Source organism: Bufo gargarizans, chromosome 2, assembly GCF_014858855.1.
Source record: "Bufo gargarizans isolate SCDJY-AF-19 chromosome 2, ASM1485885v1, whole genome shotgun sequence".
NCBI classification, from domain to species: Eukaryota; Metazoa; Chordata; class Amphibia; order Anura; family Bufonidae; genus Bufo; species Bufo gargarizans.
The window spans coordinates 626,779,790-626,797,448 of NC_058081.1; the positions used below are offsets into that span (position 1 = coordinate 626,779,790).

General features: G+C 40.8%; 1 pseudogene; it reads left to right on the forward strand.

Annotated features, from left to right (window-relative positions):
- The first annotated feature begins 345 nt into the window (after positions 1 to 345).
- Positions 346 to 17,659, forward strand: part of LOC122926223 — a 60,105-nt pseudogene continuing 42,791 nt past the window's right edge.

The window sequence follows — 17,659 nt, forward strand, 5'->3', positions numbered from 1 at the left end:
CGCTACAGTGTTTGGGGCTTGGGCAGTTCCCCCATATTGGCCACTATAGTTCTGTGATTTAGAAAACTAAATATAGCCAAATACTGCATCAACAATCAAACTCCACCTATTAAGAATGCAGAAGACACTAAAAAGATCGTCCATACTCAGTTAAAAGAAAAATCAAAATTATTTCCAAAAAATCAGAATTGAGGCATTCAAAAGGGGGCTATTAAAAGAATTAGAGGAAATTGGAAAGAGGAAAAGCAAAGAGGAAAAGAAAGGCCCTAAAAGATCTAGAAACCAACCCCCTAATTGTCATAAAACCAGCGGATAAAGCCGGGGGGGGGGGGGGGAGTGGTAATAATGGATAAGGAGAAATATGAAGAAGAAATGGTCAGATTAGTGTCAGATGACAAAAAATATAAAAAACTAAGGAGTAACCCAGTCTTTGAATATAAAAAGAAATTAGATGGATTGCTAAAGGAGGGATTTGAAAAAGGTATGCTGAATCGGAAGGAGCTGGAATACCTGTGCAAAACCCAGTGATGCCCGTCATATACCATCTACCTAAGGTGCACAAAAACGCAGTAAACCCCCCAGGAAGACCGATAGTGTCAGGGATTAACTCCCTGACAAGCAATATAACTGAATACATTGATTTCTTCCTACAGAGGTATGTCTCAAAGAACCCGTCCTACCTGAAGGACACTGGTAGTGTAATTGATCTGATAAAAAATGTGGGTCCCTGTAATAATACCATCTGGATGGCCACAATAGATGTAACCTCTCTGTACACTGTCATAACCGAATCATTAGGACTAAAAGCAGTAGAGAACAGGTTAATGAGTGATCCTCAAATTACAGAAATCCAGGGCAAATTCATTTTGGATTGCCTGGAATTCTGTTTGGACCATAACTACTTTTGGTTCGACAACTCATTCTACGTACAATGCATTGGGACGGCGATGGGGGCGAAATTCGCCCCGAGTTTCGCCAATATATTTATGGGGTACTGGGAGGAGGAGATTATTATCCCACAACTCGGAGAGGAAAATTCCAGAGGGAAATTAACTCTCTGGAAAAGATTTATCGACGATTGTTTGGTACTATGGGAGGGGGAGAGGGAGGGACTTGAGGTGTTTATATCCAATTTAAATGTGAACATGTGGAACCTGCACTTCACGAGCTCCATTAGTGCCACAATGATCAATTTCCTAGATTTATGCATTATAATAGAGGAGGGGAGATTCAAGACCAAAACACATTTCAAGGAAACAGATGTTAATGCATATATAGATATTAGCAGTTGTCACCATGACCCCTGGCTAAAAAACATCCCTAGTGGTTAATTTAAAAGAATGTCCCATAAGTGTACTGACACTGAAGATTATAGAACCCAGAGTGGAATACTAAAAGAGAGGTTTTTGGAGAAAGGCTATAAAGAAGGTACACTAGAAGATTGTAGGATAAAGATTGAGGAAAATAGAATGGTCAAAATTGGTCACAAAGAAGAAAAAAAGAAGAAGGATTTCTTTCTGACACAATACAGCACTGATGTAGGTTTTATTAAGAACGCAATAAAGAAAAATTGGTCTGTCCTAAAAACCGATCCAGTCATTGGTAAAGATGTACCAGCTCATCCTGATATTATTTTTAAGAAAGCTCCTAATATAGCAACTCACCTTGTTCATAGTGGAATACCGCCAGTGAGGACCAAAAATAGCATGAGCAAATTCACATGGTGCGGTTTCTGTTTGGCTTGTAAAAATAGATACTCTCTCAATAGGGTCCAATCCGCTGAGAGCGTTAAATCCAACAGCAGTGGACAAATATTCAAACTAAAAGGAAGCTGCACCTGTGAAAATGACCGGGTCATATATCTGCTGGAATGCCCATGTGGGCTTCAATATGTGGGGCGCACTTTACGAAAATTAAAAGTGCGCATTCAAGAGCACATTAGAAACATAGAAAAAGCTTTAACCACACATAGTGTTTCACTGCATTTCAAAATGTGTCATGAAAATAACCCAAAAGTTTTAATATTTGCAGGAATCAAAGTGGCCAAAACACACAGGCGTGGGGGGGATGCGGTAGCGCAGATAAATCGCAGGGAAGTCGAGTGGATATACCGACTAAACACACTGCAACCAAAAGGGTTAAATGCAGAGTTTGATATAAAATCATGTTTGGTATGATTGTAGGATCCATCCTGTGAAAGGGATCCAACAGGGATACATAACATCATGTGAGAAAATAAGACTAAATATACTGGAGCCATTATGTTGAATAAAAAGATGAATGTTGACGCTCAATGAGGATACTCCTCGCACCTGTTGGAGGAGGGTGTGTGCTGAATGAATGGGGTTGTAAACTTCAGATTGGCTGATCGCAACATGTGACCGGTTTATGAATGAAAAATGTGGATACATTGGTATTAATAGAAACAAAGGAGTCATTTTGTGTCTTTTACTGTGGATCTTATTGTGGATTTTATGGGTTGAAATAAGAGGGAGGGTCAGATGATTGCTGAAGTGTTTTGTATTTTGTTTTATATTTTGTTTTATATTGTGCCATATTGTGATGGAGGGTGGGGGAGGGGGTGCGGTGTTTGAAAGCACCTGCCTCCCAATGTCCATAGATTTTGCCCCTGACGAAGCTTGAGTGCGAAACCCGGGTCGGGCAGCGGAGTGTTACTACCAGGATTATATATATATGCTATATATTTTAGCTCGTTTGTGAGTATAATAAACCACAAGTTGTTTTACCTGCATTTGAAATGCTTCACTAAGGTGTGATTTTTTGGTGCCCTGCAGAGGAATCCAGGAGGTGCGTTTGGAATCCAGAGCTGGGAAGCACTGTTATCCTGTATCAACTCGATGGGCTTATAGCACGGTGGAAAAAAATTCTTGTTTAGGCAGCGCGGTTCTTTACTTTATCGCATTGGAAACTGGTGTGAATTGACCCACAACACTCCAAGGACCTGCAACGCAAGTATTCAATAGTATCCAAAAGAACTACGTGACTGACTTTCTTTTATTAGACACGCAATAATAAGGGACCCTGGTAATCCACACCCAGGCAGAGATTAGGGAGTGTTAACCCCAACAGAACCAGGATTAACAAGAGACACAGAACAAACAATACAGGCCACAGTTAACACTCAAGGCTGCAGCCAGCACGTATCACAGAACCAGCATACATGGGAACACCCACAGCCAGTACACAAAGCACACGCAGCCAGCACGGCAACAGTGACAGGAACTACAGATATATGGACGTGGAACCCACAAACACAGGCCTCAGTTCACACACAACACCGCAGCCAGTATGCAGTCCCAAGCAACCAGCATACACAGGAGAAAACCTGCAGCCAGTTCGCGAGAGATCCTGCAGCCAGCCTACACGGCAACAGTGACAAGAACTGCACTGAGATGAAGACACGGGGAGTACACACATTCACAGCCATAGTTCACGCAAGGCACTCGCTTTATAAATGTATTCCAGTTATTACAAGTTACCCTCTATGCTGGGACCTCCTTGATCCTAAGAACAGGGGTCCAATTCCTGCGGCCATCTCCAGTAATCCCCTGGAGAATGAATGGAGCAGCAGAGTGCATGCATGACATGCCGCACCAGGTGGACAAGGGAACAGGACCCTCAATATTGGGATCAGTGGAGTCCAACTGCTTCATTTATTCTCTGTGGGACTACCAGAGATAGCCAAGTACAGCATTCAGCTGTCTCCAGGAGGTCCATAGAGAATAAATGATGTGGCAGGAAGCAAGCTCAACCTGCTGCCCCATTAGGACATTGGGAAGAGACCCCTAATCTCTAGATCGAGGCAGGCCCCAATAGTTGGACCCCCACCGATCAGACCAGTAGATAGGTGATAACTTGTAGTACCTGGAATATCCTAAAAGACACAGCAATTATTTTCTTATTTATTGTTGCATTATGAAATTATTTGTATTTTTCCATCAATGTAGCTGTATGAGGGCTTGTTTTTTGCAACATAAGTTGTATTTTTCAGCGGCACCATTTTGGTGTAGATATAACTTATTGACTAAATTTTATTAACTTTTTGAGGGAGAATGTAATTAAAACCCACAAATGCTACCATTTATTTTTTAACTATCACACCATTCACCTCTTAAGTAACGTGTTACCTTTATTCTGTGGGTCAGTATGAATATGGAAATACTAAATGTATATATTTTTTTCTTTTAATACTTTTGCACAATAAAAGCACTTTTTGCAAAAAAAATATGAAAATGTGTTTTTGTGTCGCCATATTGTACTATTCTGTTAGCAGAATTATGTGATGGCTTATTTTTTTTGTGGGGCAAGCTTTATTTTTTTTTACATCTGTACTATTTTCGGCTACATAGAGTATAACTCTATTATCACTTTTTATTCCATTTTTTGGAGGCAAGGTTACCATTCTGACATTATTTTCTAGATTTTTTGTGTTCACCATGTGGGATAATTAAGGGGTTATTCTGGAAATAATATTGACAACCTATTCTTAAGATAGGTCATCAATATCAGATCGGCAAGGTCTGACACCCCAAACCTCCTCCCCAAACAGCTGTTAGGAGAAGCAGGACATTCCATGAGCGCTGCAGCTTCTTCCTAGACCATGTGACGTCAGTGTTCATCCGTCACATGGCTAAGTTGCAGCACAGCCCCACTGAAGTAAATGGGGCTGAGCTGCAATACATAGCAAATCGGCTATACTGTCCGGTGAGCGCAGCGGCTCCCTGAAACTGGGGAGGATAGCTTCATTATCATTTCCTAGATAAGCCCTGTAATGTGTTCATTTTCTAATCTGGATTGATACAGATACCCATTGTGTATATTGTTTTTTGTTTTTTATTTTTTCGCATAATGAAGAATTTTTGAATGGAAAATGGTAATTTATTGTGAATTTTTTACATTTCTAAAGACTTTTTTAAATTTGAAAACGTGATCTTCTTATCACTGAAATTCTTCTGTATATCAGTATATCATGGTCGACAACATTCAAGTGATTGAGATGTACCATTGTAATTACCCTGTACCGCTGCTAGAAAGTAGAAAATGCAAGTAAACTTTGAAGAGGAAGCAGTGCTTGCAATCCCTTCAAACAGCTGATTCACGTGGACCGTTGCCAATCTGATATTGAGGACCTATCCTGAGGATAGGTCATCAATATTCTGGCACTGTATAGCCCTTTTAAAATCAAACTCATCCTGCAAAAGACAACTCTTTATATGGCTATGTCAACTGAAAAATACAAAAAATTATGGGTCTTGGAAGGCCAAAAAGCAAACAAAAAGTGGCGCTATACAGATACATTTTATTGAATAACTCAGTGCCTATGCTAATTTTTTTATCACATGCAATTACAAAAGAATTCAGATCCAGGTGCCTTTTGAAAAATGCTGAATATTTCTCGTGGGACAACCCCTTTAAGGGATTAGTTATGTGCTTGTTTAGATAATCAGCAGTAACTTACTGAGGAAGTACACATTTAGCAATTTCCTGCTAAAACTGAAATTCCACCAATCTTCAACCACCACTAGGGGGAGCTTAGAGAAGTTGGATTTAGTTTATCAAGAGCTATATAAATTTGCATACGGTGCCTCCGCCTAGTGGTAGCTGCAGGCAGTCAGAATGTTATCATATAACTCTATGACTGTGTAAAGGAAAGCATGTGATTTAAAGTTCTGTATCTAAAAAAAAACAAGCTCTGATCCTCATAATTAGAGATGAGCGAATCGAATTCCACGAAGTGGAATTCGATCCGAATTTCTGGATAAATTCGATTCACCGAGAAGCCGAATTTCCTCGTGCTTTGTGTCAGTAAATTGATTTAACCTAAAATTGTCTAAAAAACAAAAAAATTTAAACTTACTGCCTCCATTTGCTCGAAGACGAACTTTATTGCTTCCCGTCTAGTGTGCTGTGTATAGGGTTCCCACCCCTTTCTTTCACTAGTAAATTCTGAATTCTGTTTCTTTGAGTTTGTCTTTTATTACTCAGTTTGCTCGATACATATAGTTGAACGCACTGTATTTGAACGTTTTCGGCTCGCAGGCCTTCATCAGACACTGTGCCACAGTTGGGATGTGGGAGTCACAACTTCCTATGTAAGGATGTAACACCTAAATGTTAGGGCACTATCCAGTTCTTGCGATGGGCCACCAGCCTCCATCTTGCTTGAAAGATCTCATCCGAAATCCTGTGCGGCACGAAACTACATCATCAAGCCGGCCGGCGTGATGACGTCATATGTCATCACGCCAGCTGATGTGATGACGTAATCGCGCACCGCACAGAATTTCGGCCGAGATCTTCAATCAAGATGGCGGCGGCCGCCCCGTCGCAAGCAAATGGAGGCGGTAAGTTTGATGTAATTGTTTTTTTATTGTTAAAAACAGTGTGAAATTACACTAAGATGCCACGATCATATATGAATGTGGCATCTGAGGGTTACAATGACGGGGGGGGGGCGGGGGGGGGGGCCGTTTTCGCAGCTCCCTGTCATTGCACCTGCAACTTACAAAAAGATGCGCTTCGTGACGAAGCAAATTTTTGGGTGAAATTCGGCGAATCACCCGAATCGAGTTTCTAATAAATTCGCTCATCTCTACTTATAATGATTTCTTGTCAAATCAGTCAGCATGTAATTTTGGACCTATTATTAAAAAAATAACAATTTACTTGTACAGAATTGCTTCCTCTCTTTGATGAAAGGAATATTAAATTCACGTTCCTTATGACCCCACAATTCTATGTTTGGCCAAACGAACAATTTATGGAGAGGTGTGAAGTTTCACAGGTCATTGACTACTTGGCATGCTGCAGATTACACTTTGAGAAAAGGAAAATATACATCTGAAATTAAAATCTAAATTAAATCTAGCTCAAATATTGACTACTGTCTTTTCATTAGAAACCTTTCCTATTGCAGTGTATATAGAGATGCTGGTAACTCACAACTAAGATTACTTCTACCGGCAAAGGCAACCAAAAGGTCCAGCGGCACAAATTGTCAGCAGTTGCTTGATAACGTAAATCTTCACTTTTGCAGTGTACCTGATCACATGTGATATACAGGGAGTGCAGAATTATTAGGCAAATGAGTATTTTGACCACATCATCCTCTTTATGCATGTTGTCTTACTCCAAGCTGTATAGGCTCGAAAGCCTACTACCAATTAAGCATATTAGGTGATGTGCATCTCTGTAATGAGAAGGGGTGTGGTCTAATGACATCAACACCCTATATCAGGTGTGCAAAATTATTAGGCAACTTCCTTTCTTTTGGCAAAATGGGTCAAAAGAAGGACTTGACAGGCTCAGAAAAGTCAAAAATAGTGAGATATCTTGCAGAGGGATGCAGCACTCTTAAAATTGCAAAGCTTCTGAAGCGTGATCATCGAACAATCAAGCGTTTCATTCAAAATAGTCAACAGGGTCGCAAGAAGCGTGTGGAAAAACCAAGGCGCAAAATAACTGCCCATGAACTGAGAAAAGTCAAGCGTGCAGCTGCCAAGATGCCACTTGCCACCACTTTGGCCATATTTCAGAGCTGCAACATCACTGGAGTGCCCAAAAGCACAAGGTGTGCAATACTCAGAGACATGGCCAAGGTAAGAAAAGGCTGAAAGACGACCACCACTGAACAAGACACACAAGCTGAAACGTCAAGACTGGGCCAAGAAATATCTCAAGACTGATTTTTCTAAGGTTTTATGGACTGATGAAATGAGAGTGAGTCTTGATGGGCCAGATGGATGGGCCCGTGGCTGGATTGGTAAAGGGCAGAGAGCTCCAGTCCGACTCAGACGCCAGCAAGGTGGAGGTGGAGTACTGGTTTGGGCTGGTATCATCAAAGATGAGCTTGTGGGGCCTTTTCGGGTTGAGGATGGAGTCAAGCTCAACTCCCAGTCCTACTGCCAGTTTCTGGAAGACTCCTTCTTCAAGCAGTGGTACAGGAAGAAGTCTGCATCCTTCAAGAAAAACATGATTTTCATGCAGGACAATGCTCCATCACACGCGTCCAAGTACTCCACAGCGTGGCTGGCAAGAAAGGGTATAAAAGAAGAAAATCTAATGACATGGCCTCCTTGTTCACCTGATCTGAACCCCATTGAGAACCTGTGGTCCATCATCAAATGTGAGATTTACAAGGAGGGAAAACAGTACACCTCTCTGAACAGTGTCTGGGAGGCTGTGGTTGCTGCTGCACGCAATGTTGATGGTGAACAGATCAAAACACTGACAGAATCCATGGATGGCAGGCTTTTGAGTGTCCTTGCAAAGAAAGGTGGCTATATTGGTCACTGATTTGTTTTTGTTTTGTTTTTGAATGTCAGAAATGTATATTTGTGAATGTTGAGATGTTATATTAGTTTCACTGGTAAAAATAAATAATTGAAATGGGTATATATTTGTTTTTTGTTAAGTTGCCTAATAATTATGCACAGTAATAGTCACCTGCACACACAGATATCCCCCTAAAATAGCTAAAACTAAAAACAAACTAAAAACTACTTCCAAAAATATTCAGCTTTGATATTAATGAGTTTTTTGGGTTCATTGAGAACATGGTTGTTGTTCAATAATAAAATTAATCCTCAAAAATACAACTTGCCTAATAATTCTGCACTCCCTGTATGTCTGCTTCAATACGTACGATGTACCACTAATGAGATAAAAACTAGAATAAGGAAACATATTTCAGATGTACCGCATTTTAAAATACGAAATGTTTCCGCTGTTAGTCTACACTTTTCCCTAGTGCATGGGGGCGATACTTCAGCTTTAAGTGCACAGGGTATAGAAAGGGGTACAGCTCCTCTGCGGGGTGGCGATCATAGAAGGAAGCTTCTCAATAGAGAGGCTTTTGGGATGTTTTAATTAGGTTCATGTTCTCCTCTGGGCTTGAATAAAAGACAGGATTTAATACTACAATATTATTGTTTAATTTTCTTGCTGTATATTGCATTGTTTATATGCAGATGTTTTTATGGAACTTGTTATAGAAGAATATGAGAGTTTATATCATGTGTATCATGTATTCGTATTCCGATCATATGACACCAGAATCTTTGTGGATAGGTGTAAGAAGAGTATATAGGAAACTGTTTATTGTTTGTTATATATGTCATGAGTAAGGATCGGAATACAAGGGTCCAAAACGCGTAGACATACTTTTGCGTTTGTCTGTTGGAAGTTTTTACTGCGCTGCAAATAAAGAACCACTTGTTTGTCAAGAGCTGGATTTCATACCTATTTCTTCTGTAAATGTTCACTGTATGAGTAAGGTCAAGACATTTTTCCGATGATGGCAGTGAAGAAGTTCAGTAGATGATCAAATGCACAGCTGCTATAGTGGACTTGGGCACCATCTTTATATAGTGAACAGTACATTTACCCCACTGCCAGTCATCGTACATTGTGTACTGTCTATGTGGTAGCCGACCAGTCTGTATGCAAAGCCTCATAGAGAAGTACCCAAAGAAGATTTAGAACTGAATTTCAGGAAAAATTTTATTTGCCACAAAGCCAAATTTCCTCCCGCTTCGTGGTAACGAATCCATTTTTCCTAAAATGATGGCTCAAAGTAAAATAAATTATGCTCGCGAAGAGGCTGTCTGCTCCCATCTTGATTTAAGAAAACCTGCCAAAGGATTTTTTTTAAATCCCTGATAACCCCCTGAACAGTTTAATGTGAGTCACAGATGCCATGATCAGCGTTGAATGTGGCATCTGACGGTTAAATGATAGGGGGCGGCACAGTAGCCGCTCCCTGTCATTGCGCGCACCCCATACATTGGAAAGTGATTCATGACAAAGTAATTCGTAACTAATCAAATTTCTTGTTGAATTTACGCAAAGCAGCCTAATCGAATTTTTCAAACCTTCACTCATCTCTACTCATAGACTTTATTCAGTTTTTTATATTTCTGGTCCTGATGGTTTTTCTAAAATGCATCAATATATGAAAAATTTTGCTTCCTGAAGACTGTTTATTTATTTTTTCACAGATAATTTAATTCTATTGTTGATATAGAACCAACTTATTCCACAGTGCTGTAAAGAGATTATCATCATTCACATCAGTCCCTGTCCTCAGTGAAGTTTACAATCTAATTTCCCCATCTCATACACAAGCATACAAGGGTCAATTTCATAGGAAGCCAATTAAATGAGCTTTCCAGTGGGAGAAAAATTGGTAGTGAGTTCACAGGGTCAAGACCTCTGTAGCTTCAAGTTCACTTAGGTACTGACTTTGTGTATCTGAATCTGGGTTTGGTTATCATCTAGCTTTGACAGGGTAGAGTTCTGATTCTGAGCTCACAGGGAGTTACAAAATAAAAGAACAGATGCTCACCTCACCGATTCCCTATTTCCAGTCCCCACTGGTGTACACTTCCTGGTCCCATCTCAACACACAGAAAATAGAAATGCCCACTCAGTCAATCACTGGCCACAATGGCGACCCTCTTCAGCCGGTGATTGGCTGAGTGGGCATTTTCTGTGTGCTAACGCTCGCAGTAGGGACTAGTGGGAGCCAATTAAAGGATTGGTAAGGTATGTATCGGTTCTTCAATTTTTTTAACCACCTCTGAGACCACTGCCCCCAATTCCAATTGAAAAACCCCTTTAGCTTATCAGCATGATTGTGGGAGAATATGCTGGAAAAAACAGGGAGAACATTCACCATGCAAGATTGTTTAGATTAGATACCATTGTATATTCACCAGTGTAAAATGTAACCTTTACTGATGATCATTAAAAATCAACTAATTTGTGCCCTTAAGCAATTAACAATAAGGCTGTGCAGAATAAGGAAAATTGACTCACCCTCACTCTTGACCTATCAAACTATAGGTCCTGCCTAGCAAAACGGAATTGCCACCCCGATAGGGGTGATCCCGTGTCGGGAACCTCCTGATAGGCCCTATATGTCCCTGACAAGAGATAGATATCGCCACCCGAGACCTAGTATGACTACCGTCCAATAGTAATGTCATAAATCAATTCACGTATCAGAAAATAATAGTTACAACTAAAATAATCGCACATAATACATATATGCTCCCAAGTAAACCAGTGGCGTCCAGGTTTTGATCACCAGTGGAAAAAAAAGGAGCACCTACCATGGCTGCTCATCTAGGAAAAAGCAATAATAATTTCAGTACAGACCTCCAGCTTCTATTCAATGACAGCCTTTATTCTTAGTGTTGCAGTAAAAAGAAGAGTGTATTCACATCTACGCGTTTCGGATCGATTACTTCTGATCCTGCTCATCTGTACAATTATTTTTATGCCCAATAGTTTCTTTGTCCTTTTTTCTGTATTATCAGTAATAGCTGCGATTTACTTCCTTTATTTGCGTTCCACCACCAACTTCTGGTTATGTGACTTCCAGTTTTCGGTGCACGGGTATTTAGAGCGACGCTGATTGCATGCTGATATGGACAGAGACCAGACTTTCCATCAAGATGGCCACCACTGCACCACCAATGCTCCTGTGCTGACCCAGACTGATCCCTTATCGTACCTTCTCCAGGCTGGGCATCTCATCTAGAATTTGGGGAAGTATAATCATATCCTACCCTTTCTGTCATAGCAATTGTTATGTTTATTGGCCTATCCTGCTGTAATTTCAATTTTATTGAAAGCCAAACTTTGATTATCAATATTTAAATGGTGTGTGGTAGAATTTTAAAAGGGTCTCAGTAGTAGCAGCAGTGTGGACATTTGGTATGTGATGCAGATGTATTATATTAGGTCCCAAATATGTGGCAAATCTGATTTGCGCACATACTATTGCCTCCATTTCTGTATTGTTTGTTTTTTGGAGTCTTTTTGTAATATGTGGTCCCTTGATGAACTGACCCCAGAGAATGGTTCAGAGAAACGTGTCGAGACAAAGTTTGCATTCCTGGGACATATGGTATGTGCTCCTTTTTTTTCCACTGGTGATCAAAACCTGGACACCACTGGTTTACTTGGGAGCATATATGTATTGTGTGTGATTATTTTTGTGGGAATTATTTTCTGATATATGCATTGACTTATTACATTACTATTGGACTGTAGTCATACTAGGTCTCGGGTGGCGGTATCTTTCCCTTATCAGGGACATATAGGGCCTATCAGGAGGTTCCTGACACGGGATCGCCCCTATCAGGCGGCCATTCCGTTTTGCAAGGCGGGCCTATAGTTTGATAGGGCAATTGTGAGGGTGAGTCAATTTTCCTTTCCTTGTCCTGCATAGCCTCGTTGTTAATTGCTTTTTAAGGAGACAAATTGGGTGATTTTTAATGATCATCAGTAACAATTTGCATTTTAGACTGGTGAAGGTACTCTGTGACTACCTGACATCTGATGTCTATATCTATCAGAACTGTGAAAAAAATAGATACTATTGTAGCAAACCTTCAGCTGTAAGAAGTATAAGGTCTGTACATATTTTAATCCTATGCAGGCAAACAATGCTCCTATTTGTTAGCAGCAAGATTTTACTAATAGTATAAAGTTGCAAAACAAACTTTTATTAGAAAGTTGTAAAACTTTTAATTATACAGTAGTAAAATCTCAGTCCAGCTTTACACATTGGCAGCGATAGTGTGTTGACACAGGGGCATGTACAGCAAGCCCCTGATGAGCCTGTGCAGAGATGATGGGAGTGGTAGTGGCCTTGTTAATAATGTGTCACGGTGTACTCCATCAGGCCATTGCTACCTGGGGATCAGTGCAGTAGAAATGTAGTTTGAAGAATGGGGCCAGAAGCCAGAAATGAACATATAACAGTCTCTTTTTACTAAGTGCAAAATGTGACTTCTGGTTCATTCAATGGCAGCAGATTCAAAGTGCAGTCACTGGCACCAGTTAATGAGCTATGGAGGCAAGTTGGATGGCTGCAACATAGCACTTGTGGGCATAAGTATCCACTGTCATGTTCAGACTTGAACTTGAACTGGTCTGGTGGTGGTTTTGGATGATGGGTGTCTAAGTTGTAGTCCCTCACATTACAGCAGTGTGTACAATGTAGGTTTTAGCTGTTCACTCTGCTGTTTTGTCTCTCAAATATTTGCTTGATGCTAAATTGAGTTGGTCTTTCTGGAAAATCTTTATCAGGAGCAGGAGATCTTCAGAATGCTTCCTCTGCCTTCTATATCTATACAGCAACTCCCCCTTCTGGCAGGAAGCAGGACCAGCTCACTCCTACCAAGAGGGGTTTGCTGGTATGTTCAGCCAAATACATAAAAAATGCACAACATTATAATACAAAACAATGAAAACAATTTGCATATACCCCCAGGTGTGAGGTACTGCACATGTGACCACTGCAGCCAATTACTGGTGACACATCATTACTTGACCAGGAAGTGAAGAGCGGAGCATGCAGAATTGGAACAGGAGTAGCAGGGGATCTGTGAAGTTACTGACTAAACTGTACATTTTTTTCACAGTTTTCTTATTAGTTCTAGGTATATTTTGTTTTGGCTTGAAAACCCTTGTGTGTTCTGGGAAAAACCTTTTAATGGGTTAGATTGAGGAAGGGGGGATTTGCCATACAATTAATAGGCCATTTCCTATCGTATGCCTGCAGGGAGCTTTCATACACAAAAGATGTTCATTCCCTGATGGTTCCACATTCTACCAGCCACAGGGCTTTGCTTGTTGAGTCAATTTCACTTAGTTACTAACTTTTGTTTGGGCAGTTGCTATGCATCTGTCTAACATCTGAATCTGGGTTTGGTTATCTTCTACCCTTGCCTGGTTGACTAGGGTGGAGTTCTGATTCTGAGCCTATTTATAGCCAAGTTTCACTTCGTTCTGGTTGCTGGGTATACTGTTTCCCATGTGTGGAAGCATTTTTTTCTGGTATTGAGCCTCTGTGACGGAACTCAATACCGGAAAAGAATAACGCTAGTGTGAAAGTACCCTACGTATGTATTCTCTGCTTTCTGGTATTTACTTCTGATAGTGTGTTTTATGTGTATTCTGAAAACTGTAGTTCCTCATAGTTTAGGGTTTAGTTTGGGGATTTGTTGCAGTGCTGTTGAATGGTTCTGGGTATTGCTGGTTTAACTTATTTAAGAGTTAGCTCACTATTGCTCCATTTCTGTCCACTTTCCTTCATCTGACATCTACGTGTAGGTCATCCTCTCCATTGCTGGATCATCTCAGTGTTTGGTTCCTTCCAGCCACTGGTGAATTTAAGTGTCTTGTTTTCTAACAGTATTCATATATACTTCATTTATATGGCTTTTGCAACCGTCCAAATGTTGTGTAGTTCAGCCCTAACGAAAGTCCTGGGTGTATTTGAGTACCATGACTCAGCGTCACCATTGGGACATGGGAAGGATGACTGCTATAGGTAAAGATCAGTTCTGCAGTCTTGTGCCCAACCAGCTTTGTTGCACCACCATTTTGAGGTCTCTACCAACTCCTGCCAGTCAATGGAGGTGCGGTTTACCATAGAAGCAATATGGAATGGGATGTGTGGCTCTGAGCCTGGCTTGGGACAATCAAAGTGGAGGCTCTATATACTGTATATTGATTTATATTTTCTAGAAAATTGATCCGTGTCGGTTGTGAAGCATCCAAGGTCTGAGGTATGGTGGTGGTGGTGGTGGTGTAAAAGGTTTTAATACAACAAACTTGATAATGAAACTCCTCTAAAGTACTTGAAAATGCAGATAAAAAAAAAAAAGCGAGTTACCTTTCCTGAAATGAGACTGACTTAGAATGAAGGAGACTTCAAAGGAATGCAAATGGCTTTATTTACATGTATAGTAATTATTTAGAACCTCCATCAAGGTTAGAGAGACATCGAATTTGGAAGCAAGGTGTATATTTCACACACGCTGAATTTCGAGATTGCTGGGAGCAAAGTCATAAAACTCTTGTTCTCTCTCGGTCTGTTTTTTTTTAGCATCCAAGATTTTCAGGTGTGAAGTGTGGACAATATAAGGCAAAACGTGTTATGTGCGATACCAATGTGAAGAGGTAGAAAGATGTTCTTGATTACTGGACATGCATGGAAAAAAGTTATCTCTAAGGGCTCGTTCACACGAACATATTTTGCGTTCCGTATACGGGCCGTTTTCTGCATTCCGCATTTGGTCTGTATACGGAACAATTTATTTCAATGAATGTGCTGTCCGCATCCGTTGCTCCGTTCTGCAAAAATTATGAGTCCTGTCCGATTCTTGTCCGTTTTGCGGACAAGAATAGGCATTTGTATAATAGGCCTCCTGTTCCGTTCCGCAAATTGCGGAAGGCACACAGGCGCCATCTGTGTTTTGCTCGTGTGAACAAGCCCTAAGAGTAGGTAGAAAGATTTAAAAAATATATATTTTATTTGGGAGCTTCATTTTTAAGATAGAGAGCTCCAGTCCCCTTGAATAGACGTATACCTAAAAAATAAACATCAAACTACCTGCAGCCACCACTAGGGGCAGTTTAAGAGATTTACTGAACACTGTTCATAACTTGAACTCAATAATACAACAATCTGCTGTAAGCTTCTAAGCTCCCCCTAGACAGAATGTTATTTTATCAGAAATATTCAGTTTCAACCACTATATGTATATAGTCAGGAGTGAATTCTACCTCTGCCCCCCATATAGCTACATCCCTGAGCACTGACACCTGGTGGCAGACAGGCATCGCTGCATCTTAAAGGAGTTATATCATGATTAATGTAAAAAAATGAAAATCATACATAGTTTAGTACACGACAACCTCTTTTCAACAATGGTAGAACCAGCCTTTAACCTCCATGGATCCAGAAATCTCCCCATTCATTGCTCTAATTGTTCTGCTAGATTTATTTCAAGATGGCGTCTCAGAGGGTGTGTTCCTTTCTCAGACGGTGTGTTCCTTTCTCAGAGGGTGTGTTCCTTTCTCAGACGGTGTGTTCCTTTCTCAGAGGGTGTGTTCCTTTCTCAGACGGTGTGTTCCTTTCTCAGAGGGTGTGTTCCTTTCTCAGAGGGTGTGTTCCTTTCTCAGACGGTGTGTCCTCTATGTTGCTGCTGACGGCAGTTGAAAGGTAGAACTGAGCATGTGCTTCCATCTTAGTGATCTGGACAAAGAAAAAAGAAAAAGAGCAAACAGCAGGTGGCGCTATAAAGATCCATTTTATTGAATAACTCAGTGGCTATAATACATTTTTAACTACATGCTATTACAAAAGTAATCAGATCCAGGTGCTGGTTTGAAAACTTTTAAATATTATTTGTGGGACAACTCCTTTAAATGGGGCTGAAATATAGAAATTGCTTATACACTGTATTTAACAATGGTACAGCAGCCCTGTATACAAGGATGCCCACCACCACCCCACTTGGTGAGAGATGTAACGTGAAGCTCTTGATGCAGCATCAGTATCAGGGCCCCCAGCTAACGTGCTGTTTATAACCCCGTTGTCTTCTGTTGTGGCAGAGTTTGGGCCATTTTCGGCAACCCAACACCCCCTACGGCTACACCTCTGCTCATAGAGAACAAGGGGCCATATGCTGTTTGTACTCACCTCTAACTGGCACAATATAATGTCTGCAACACAGGCCTCATTAAAACCCACCCCACATCTGACTGACAATGCCCGTGGCTGGTACATAACCTAAAACGTTTCCGGAAGAAGACAACATATAAATGTTCATTACCACATGGAAGGTAACATTAAATAATGTGTCCGGTAATAGATCAATCTCTTACTTGAGAAGTACTTTCCTTTATGCTTTCTTGTGGAAACGGGTGCACTTTACTCAGAAAACAGAGCGCAGGCATCGCTGTACAAATCTCTCCCATTTTGTGCTGTTTTGACAGGGAGTTTAATGTATTTGACAGATATAACACACTGCCATGCAGAGGTAACTATTTGTTCACTGTAATGGGCACTCTTTATCAAAATGCTTAAAAGGCCTTGTGAACAGGAGGAAATTGAGAGAAAGTTCAGTTTATAGAGCTCGCCTACAATGTTCTCATAAAGAGCAACCTAAAACTATACAACTGGCTCAAATACCGGCCCATTGTGTGCAATATCAGAAGCCTGTATAATACAGTGACGATCCGGCACAATATTCACATGTAAAATAATCTGAAATCAACAATTTAACCCGACTAGGACATCAGGAGATATTAAGAAAGGGACCAATGGGGAAAAGTGTCAGCTCTAGAAAAATGAGGACTCTCTAGGGCAGGGATGCCCAACCAACGGCCCTCCAGCTGTTGCAAAACTACAATTCCCAGCATGCCTGCACAGTCTACAGCTATTAGGGCATGCTGGGAGTTGTAGTTTTACAACAGCAGGAGGGCCACAGGTTGAGCATTTCTGCTCTAGGGCGTTTACCCCAAAAATGGTGCCAATAAACCCTTGATGCAAAAATGCCTTTAAGGCCTCATGCACATGACCATTGTTTTATTACGTGTCCGTTGCACCGTTTTTCATGATTTTCTGCGGACCCATTGATATTCAATGGGTCAGTTGAAAACTCGGCTAATGCACCGTTTGCCATACGCGTCCGTGATTCGTGGTACCAGTCCGTCAAAAAATTATAACCTGTCCTATTATTTTCGCGGAAAACAGTTCGCGGACCCATACAAGTCAATGGGACCGCTAAAAAATGCGGAGGATTGTCATCTGCGTCTGTTTTTTTTCCTATCA